The sequence below is a fragment of the Danio aesculapii genome, chromosome 1, assembly GCF_903798145.1.
Source record: "Danio aesculapii chromosome 1, fDanAes4.1, whole genome shotgun sequence".
In the NCBI taxonomy this organism is placed as follows: Eukaryota; Metazoa; Chordata; class Actinopteri; order Cypriniformes; family Danionidae; genus Danio; species Danio aesculapii.
The window spans coordinates 2459833-2469191 of NC_079435.1; the positions used below are offsets into that span (position 1 = coordinate 2459833).

The following is a 9359-nucleotide window of genomic DNA, read 5'->3' on the forward strand; positions in this document are numbered from 1 at the left end:
CATCATCTAAAGAGTTCAAGAAAGCAGGTGTTAGAATCGGAACAGGCCCCAAGTCATCCAGGGATTAAAGGGATACTTCACCCAAAAATGAAAGTGTACATTTTATTCTCCCACCCTCAGGCCTCTGAATATATAAGTGACTACGTGTACATGTGAGTAGTCAAAAGGCACAAATGAAAGTCCTGGGACTTTGGCAGAAGGCCAGGGTTGTGCCACAGGGTCAGTCCAGGGAGGATCAGGCAGGGCAGGAAACATAAAAGGTGCAGAGTTAAACTAGGACAAGCAGGCCTGGTGGATTGACTGGCTTCTGACATGTGGGAAGCTGGCAGGGTTTTGGGCATGGCTGGAGCCAGCAGAGCTTTAGACTGGACAGGAGCTGACAGGACTCAACTAGAGGCTTTAGGCAACAAGACAATGAGCTTAAGAGACAGATAGTACAAGGAACTTGAGTGACACCTTCAGAGCAAGGACCTATGGGGCAAGAAACTTGTGTGAGACAGATGGTGCAAGAGACGTGGGTGACACTGACAGTACAAGGAACTTTGGTTACAAGGACATAGAGGACAATGAACTTTGGTGACAATGATGGGGCAAGGAACTTTGGTGACAATGATGGGGCAAGGAACTTGGGTGACACCGACAGGTCTCCGATAATGCAAAGAAGTTAGGTGACATCGATGGGGTAAGGAACTTTGGGGATACCCACAGGACAAGAGACATTGGTGTCAATGACAGGCCAAGGTACTTGAGGAAGATTGACAAGGCAAGGATCTTTGGTGACACCGACAGGGCATAGAACTTGAGGCAAGGGTGGCAAGGAATGTGAATGCAACTTTTGGGGCAAGGACCTTGGGTGACACTGATGGAGCAGGAATCTTGGGTGATGGGGCAAGGAACCTGGGTAATACTGATGCACTGATAGGCCAAGGAGCATAGGTGACACTTATGGTGCAAAGGACTTGAGTTACAATGACAGGGCAAGAAACTTGGGTGAAGAAGCACAGAACTTTGGGCACACCGATGAAGCAAGGACCTTTGGTGACACCAACAGGGCAAGGAACATTTGTGACAGATAGTGCAAGCAATGTGGATGACACTTATGGGGCATGGAACTTGGGTGACACTGACTGGACAAGAAATTTGGGTGACAAGGCACGGAACTTGGGTGACAACAGAAGGGCAAGGAACTCTAGTGACACGACAGGGCAAGAACGCGGGTGGCACTAATTGGGGCAAGGAACTTGAGTGACAGCGACAAGGCAAGAAATTTGGGTGACGGGCAAGGAAATTGGGTGACATGATGGGGAAAGGAATTCTGGTGACACGAAGGGGCAAGAAACTTTGGTGACATGATGGAACAAGAAACTTGTGTGACACTGACAGGACAAGGAACTTGGGTGACAATGACAGCCAAGGAATGCGGATGACACCTATGGGGCAAAGAATTGGGTGACACCAACTAGACAAGAAACTTGACTGACACCAACAGAGCAAAAAACTTCCCAAGCCCCTTGCCCTGCTGACATCACTTAAGTTCAAACAGAACTTGCCACAATTTACTCACATAGAAATTACTTTTCCTATGGCAGTAAATGTGTCGGAATATCTGTTTGATTTACTGTCATTCTTCCATATATCTTCCTTTGTGGTCAGCAGAAAAAAGGTATTTAAACAGGACTGGAACAACCTGAGGGTGAGTAAATGACGACCCATTACCTCAACTTGACAGTGACCTCTAGTGGCTGTTATGTGATGCATTCATATTACATTGCATATGCTTTACTGGGAAAAGAACATGCACAGAGGTGTTTAAAAATGACAGATTTTTTTATTTTTACAATGATACAAATATATTTAAATATTTCCAGGTGAAGATTGTTCATGTATTTAATTATACATTTAAAAAAAGCATAATGTAGAAAATATTGTGGTGATCTTTAATGAGCTGTAGTATTCAACACAACATTGCATTAGATATACTCTTTAAGTCTGGATCATATTTTGGTAGTTAAGCAGAGGTCAAAAAATATACATTTACTTGAGGTTAAAAAAGTAAAAAAATCATTTAAAAGAGAACAAACTATCGAATAAGCTGTGCAAATGTCATTCATACTGCAGCCAGTATATTATTTACATGACTTCTGTTAAATTAGTGAATAGAAAAGGCTAGAGTAAACAGTGATGTACAGTAAACACAAATCTCTGTAGTCAGTCCTGCTCTCATTTCCCTACGTTCTTGTAGAGGATCATGGAAACAACCATTGCTGCAATCTGTGAGGAAACAAATCCGGTGAAATGATTGTAAATATTAGCTGTAAATATTCAATCAAAGTAATAATACAGTGGATGTGTTTGATATTTGGACCATCAATTGTAGTAAATCACATACTAAGATTTGGTGCATGCATGTTCATTTTCAATGTTCACCGTTTGTCAATATGTGCATATTAAGACACATTAGTCTACATTAAGTTCCTTCATTGAGTTGAAGGTAAAAATAATTAAATACCTCTAAAGCTGCGATTCCTAAAGCCACACCAGCCAACAGGAGTGCATTATCCTCAATCAGCTTCACTAATGTCTTAAAGCAGCCCTCGATATCCTGCAGAAACAGAAAACATACACACTGATGAACAAACACACCAACGCATCATCTGCATTTGCCTAGACATTTAGATCTGTAATGGTTCTGTCTGACATTGTTGGACAGTGCATATTTGTATTAATATATTTAGCTTATTTACAAGTTATGCAAACTCTTTTCAGATTAGCTAGGTTTGGGTTTAGGATATATAAAAATATCTGAATTCCCAACTTTATGACTGGTTGCATTTTACAGTAGGGCATTTGTTATTTACTACCCATTTGGCTTTATAAATGCACCGGTCAATGGGAAACTAAATACCATTACTTTAGATATGAAATCCACCAATTAGTCCATGCCACCATTACTGCAGACTATTTATAGGCCACCATAAAATCCATTACATTTTTCTGCCAAAATCCTTTTAATTATTATTATTATTATTATTATTATTATTATTATTATTATTATTATTATGTAGTACGTTCATTTTTGCGTGGATTATTTGGTTTTACTTAATTAGAAATGTTCAGCTAACTAAAGTTAAATTTTAAAAGCTGAATCCAATAAGTTCTGCTAACTTACGTTATTAACGCTGAATCCAATAAGTTCAGCTAACTTACATTTTTTAATGCTGAATCCAATAAGTTCAGCTAACTTACATTTTTTAATGCTGAATCCAATAAGTTCAGCTAACTTACGTTTTTTTATTGCTGAATCCAATAAGTTCAGCTAACTTACATTTTTAATGCTGAATCCAATAAGTTCAGTTAACTTACGTTTTAACGCTGAATCCAATAAGTTCAGCTAACTTACATTTTTTTATTGCTGAATCCAATAAGTTCAGCTAACTTACGTTTTTTTATTGCTGAATCCAATAAGTTCAGCTAACTTACATTTTTTTATTGCTGAATCCAATAAGTTCAGCTAACTTACGTTTTTTTATTGCTGAATCCAATAAGTTCAGCTAACTTACATTTTTAACGCTGAATCCAATAAGTTCAGCTAACTTACGTTTTTAACGCTGAATCCAATAAGTTCAGCTAACTTACGTTTTTTTATTGCTGAATCCAATAAGTTCAGCTAACTTACGTTTTTTTATTGATGAATCCAATAAGTTCTGCTAACTTACCTTTTTTAATGCTGAATCCAATAAGTACAGCTTACTTTAGTTTTTAACGCTGAATCCAATAAGTTCAGCTAACTTACGTTTTTTAATGCTGAATCCAATAAGTACAGCTAACTTACGTTTTTAGCGCTGAATCCAATAAGTTCAGCTAACTTACGTTTTTAACACTGAATCCAATAAGTTCAGCTAACTTACGTTTTTTAATGCTGATCCCAATAAGTTCAGCTAACTTACGTTTTTAACGCTGAATCCAATAAGTTCAGCTAACTTACGTTTTTAACACTGAATCCAATAAGTTCAGCTAACTTACATTTTTAGCGCTGAATCCAATAAGTTCAGTTAACTTAAGTTTAGTTTGCCGGTCTTATTGGGTGAGTTAGCTGAACTTTTCTAAACAAGTAAAAGTCCACACAAAAAAATCTTTCAAATCATGACATTCAGTTTCCTTTGTGCATCACAGAAAATAAGAAATCAAATAAGTGACTAATAATCACCAAATTAAAGATGATGCTATTGAACTGTCCAATGTTTATTAAACTGAAATAAAAGTCATCAAACTTAATCTCATTTGTTAGTGAGTTTGGGCACAGAGCGTTCTCTACATACCGCAGTTTCTGCTGCCCTTTCATCACATGGTGATGAACTGCTCGAGCAACACTTTCAGGATACATCGATGTTTGTGCACAAAATTAGAGCCGATAAAGTCAGTGTAGTTGTTATATCCACAGCACTTCAGCTAGAAACATAGACACAAATCTGAGATTGAATAATATGAAGCAGGGAGATTTTAGAGAAAGCATCTGGAAATGGAAAAGATGGTGTACCTCATTCATAGTGGTGTTCCAGATTGAGCTGAAAGCCTCATCCTCTCCATAATTATCCTTTATGCTTTTAGCCACTTTCTGTCCGATGTCATTCAGAGTTTCCTGAACCTAAAAGACGATGAAATGACAGAAATTAATGACGGTAAAATTGATATAAATTTCAGGCATGAATTATCATTTTTCATTACAAGTTGGGCTTCAATTCTAATGTGATGCAAATCTCTTTAAAGTTTGCAGATAAATAAATCCCAAATGCGAAATAAACATGTTTCCATCTAATGTTAGAGTGGCCGACTGTTGTATTGGTCACCTAGCAACCATCAGCAGTGTTGGGAAAACTTTTAAAACTGATATATTACAATCTTCATACATTCATTCACTTTTATTTTCCTTCGGCTTAGTGCCTTTATTCAGCAGGAGTCGCTACAGCAGAATGAACTGCCAACTTAACCAGCATATGTTTTATACAGTGAATGTCCTTCCAGCTGCAACCCAGTACTGGGAAACACCCATACATACTCATTCAAACACACACACACACACACTCATACACTATGGTCAATTAAGTTAATCAATTCCCCTATGGCGCATGTGTTTGGACTGTGGGGGAAACCGGAGCACCAGGAGGACACCCACACCAACACGGGGAGAACATGCAAACTCCACACAGAAATGCCACCTGAGCCGGCAATGATTCAAACCAGCAACCTTCTTGCTGTGAGGCCACAGTGCTAACCACTGAGCCACTGTGTTGCCCGATACCAATCATTTTAAGTGTGGATGGCTATTAGTTTAGCCTTTAACGGTATGTTTTTCAGTTGTGTCTCAGTGCATCATTTCTCACCAGAGGCTCAAAGACGAAGAGCACCACAGCGGCCGCCACCTCCACGAGGAAGATGATGAGCACGATGATGAAGAACTGTGAGCAAATCAAAACAATGCACTGTTATGTCTGCATCCGCTAGTGAACTCAGAGAGGACAATGTTTGGTTACACTTTGCAATATGAATGCACTAATTAATGCACAGATAATGATGCATATTAGTGCAGCCATGTTTAAGCGAATGTTGAACTGCATGATCTTGGAAAAATATTTAATTGTGACATTTAATTTTTCTGTACAATAAATCTTTCTTAAAGTTAAAAGGATTGCTTTAATAGAGTGACTTGGAAAAGCTCACACAGTCACAAGCCTTAAAACACATGCAAATGACCCATTTATTGGTAACTTATTGGTACAACTCCACGAGTAAATCAGAAAGTAAGGTCACATTTTATTTTGATGGTCCGCTTGTTGAATTTAGGTTACATTGCAACTAATTGTCATTAGATTATCAGGAGACTGTTAGGTTGGGGTTGGGGTTAGTGTTAGTTGACATGTAGGGTGTAGTCACACTATGCTATCTGAATCAAGCCCAGGCCCATTTCCCGGATCATTTGAGAAGTGTGAGTGCTCTGAATCAGGCTCAGAAATGGTTCACTTGATCGGCCCTGGCCCGGTTGGAAGAGGTGCAAAACACGGTACGCTTATATTGTGAGTGCAAAACATGCCTGAGCCCGAAACTGAAGATGAGACGTCACTTTTACGGGATTGTTTCATATGTGTTTATTAATAAAGGGATTTATAAAGGGACTAAGCTAAAAAGAAAATGAATTAATAATAGCCTAATGTAAAATACAAAAGCAAAACATCAGTAGGCCATTTGTAATTGAAAAACGTAAGCCTTTGGCCTTTAAATTGGCCCTATTTGAAATTCAATAACAGAAATATCAGTATTCACACTGATGTATAAGGGAAATAATCATTTGCGACCATCAACCCGTTTTCTCAGAGGATCACAAACTGACAAAACATTGCTGTCGCCCTGATACAAGTTTTATTAATGGAGAAAAGTCAGAGCACTGCAGTGTTTGGGTGTTCTGTGTTTGTCTGAGAAAATTGAAAATTGCCGAAATGTGAATATTTTTTAATACAATTTGAAGCTGATTGGTCAATTCTTGTCACGTGACTCGCGGCGCGCTCGCAACACGGCCCGCGGTTCATTGGTGCGAGCGCGTCACGCCGCTTGTGCACGCAAACCGCTTGTTGACAAGTGAGTTGCAGATATATTCCTTGGCAGTTCGCGGATCCTTCACTTGGCCTTTTTCCCTTAGCAAAGAAACTTTCTAAAGACGCCTGTTTCTACTCATTATGCTGCTCGTGGGTTTAATTTTGGACGTAGGCGAGCTCATTTTTTCAAAATAAAAGACTTTTCAAAATAAAAGATCGGTCACTTGAGTACAATAATTATTTATAATAAATAAAACGCAAATAATTCATGATTTCTTGAGCAGCTTGGTACTAATTGATCCACGGACCGGTGGTTGAGGACCACTGAGCTAGGGGATAAAATGACCTAAGGCAACATGATCACTCTAATTGTACACTGCTAAGAATTTTTTTAAATATGACGCAACCCCCCACAAAGCTCGCTGAGGCCCCCTTGTGGGCTGCGACCCACCGCTGTACTAATACTCAAATGGACCATCAAAATAAAGTGTTACCGAAAGTAAATGTATTTATTTACTGCTGCACATTCATCACACCAAAGCTGGCCGAAGTGCTGAACATACACAAGATTGAAGCAAATGTAAGAGGAATAAAAGAAATATAAAACAAACTGATACAATATAAAAATACACACAATAATTCAAAGATTGGGTGGGAAAATACATCTTCAACATTGTTTTTAAAGATGACGGCAACACACAAGTCATGAGTGTTTTTAACTGTGGCTCATAGTCAACTATGAGTCTGATTAAATCTATTGTGGATGCACACATTGCGATATCAATGCTGAAACGATATATTGTGCAGCGCTACCCAAATATTTTAATATAAAGCAGTAACTCACAGTGAGAAGCATGCATTTGCTTTCCCTCACAGCTCCACAGCATCCCAGAAAGCCCATGATGGCCAGAAACGCCCCGACTCCGATCAACAGGTACCCGATGTTGGCCAGCTGCGCCAGTTCAGGAGGAGCGTCTTCAATGTGCTCCAGAAAACCCAGGAGAGAAACTCTGTCCACAGCCACCCAGATGCCCACCGCCAGGACAGCAGCGCCCGCCAGCTGCAGACAGGAGAAGCTGAGGTTATTATACTATTGCACTTTTAACTCTTTCCCTCAACAGAGTTTTTTTTTGTTGTTGTTGTTGTTAAAAGTTGCCAGCCATCGAAATTCTAAGAAAAAACATCACTTCCGCTACACTCACTGACTTATTTATATCGGTATGGTCACACTCACAACCGCAGCGCATTTAAATCAGACTAAATGAAATTGATATGTTGCTTAATATAATAAAATAAACAAATACAGTTTATGATGCTTCTGATGAGACTTCCAAATGTGTTTGTTCCTTCAAATCTGCGACGTATCTGTCTCAGCTTCATTTTCTGTACATTTATTCAAGGCTTCGCTACTGTTTGCCTTGGCCATGGACTCTAGGACATACAGCCTGTTACTGGTGATCAGAAAACTCACTCAAAACAACAGTATTTAAAGAAAATACATTCTTATCTGCTGAGACATAGACTGTACACTGTAAAAAATGGCCGATTTCAGCTGTAAAAAAACTGTAAAAATGCTACAGTAAAAATCGGTAACCTGGTTAACAGTATGTTTCCTTAATATGTACGGTGAATAACCGTAAATCGACTTTCCCAGAATTCCCTGTATCACTTTTTATGCTTTTTGTTGACATTACTATGGACCTTTTTAGTTGTTTCCCGTCAGTTATGTACATTAGAGATTTAGGTTGCATCTAATGTTTATTTCATGACTTTAATTTTATGCATGTTACCATACTGGTGTTTAGTAGCTGTGTGAATGACACTGAGCACCTTCTATACACTGATACATTGTTTGTTTGAGATGAGCATTGGTTCCATATGTAACTTACTCATCATCACCTGCATATGGCTGTGCTAACGTGTCTGTCTGTGTAACGAAAGATGTGTAGATGTTGGTAATTCAAAATACAGACATATTACATCTATAAATTAATGAAATACGGTAGTTTACTGTAAAAATTAGAAATTACTTTTACTGTTTGTACCGTATTTTTAAACGGTAAAGTACTGGCAACCACAGCTGCCAGTTTTTTACCGTAAATTTTACGGATTTATTTTTTATTGAGTAATAATAATCTTCAACACCGGTAAAATATACAGTTAAAGTCAGAATTATTCGCCCCCTTTTCATTTTATTTCTTTTTTAAATATTTCCCAAATTATGTTTAATAGAGGAAAGAAATTTTCACAGTATGTCTGATAATATTTTTTCTTCTGGAGAAAGTCTTATTTGTTTTATTTCGGCTTGAATAAAAGCAGTTTTAATTTTTTTAAACACCGTTTTAGGGTCTAAATTATTAGCCCCTTTAAGCTATATTTGTTTTCAATAGTCTACAGAACAAACCATCATTATACAATAACTTGCCTAGTTACCCTAACCTGCCTAGTTACCCTAATTAACCTAGTTAAGCCTTTAAATGTCACTTTAAGCTGTATAGAAGTGTCTTGAAGAATATCTAGTCTAATATTTTTTACTGTCATCATGACAAAGAGAAAATAAATCAGTTATTAGAGATGAGTTATTAAAACTATTATGATTAGAAATGTGTTGAAGAAATCTGCTCTCCGTTAAACAGAAATTCGGGAAAAAAATAAACAGGGGGGCTAATAATTCAGGAGGGCTAATAATTCTGACTTCAACTGTATATCTCTGTTGTTCTCAATGCACTCCAAACAGCAGAGAAGCTCTCGGGGTATTTACAGTGAAACCTG

At 38.0% G+C, this 9359-nt stretch overlaps 1 pseudogene; it reads right to left on the reverse strand.

Moving 5' to 3' along the window:
- Positions 1 to 1845: 1845 nt before the first annotated feature.
- Positions 1846 to 9359, reverse strand: part of LOC130222790 (tetraspanin-1-like) — a 13634-nt pseudogene continuing 6120 nt past the window's right edge.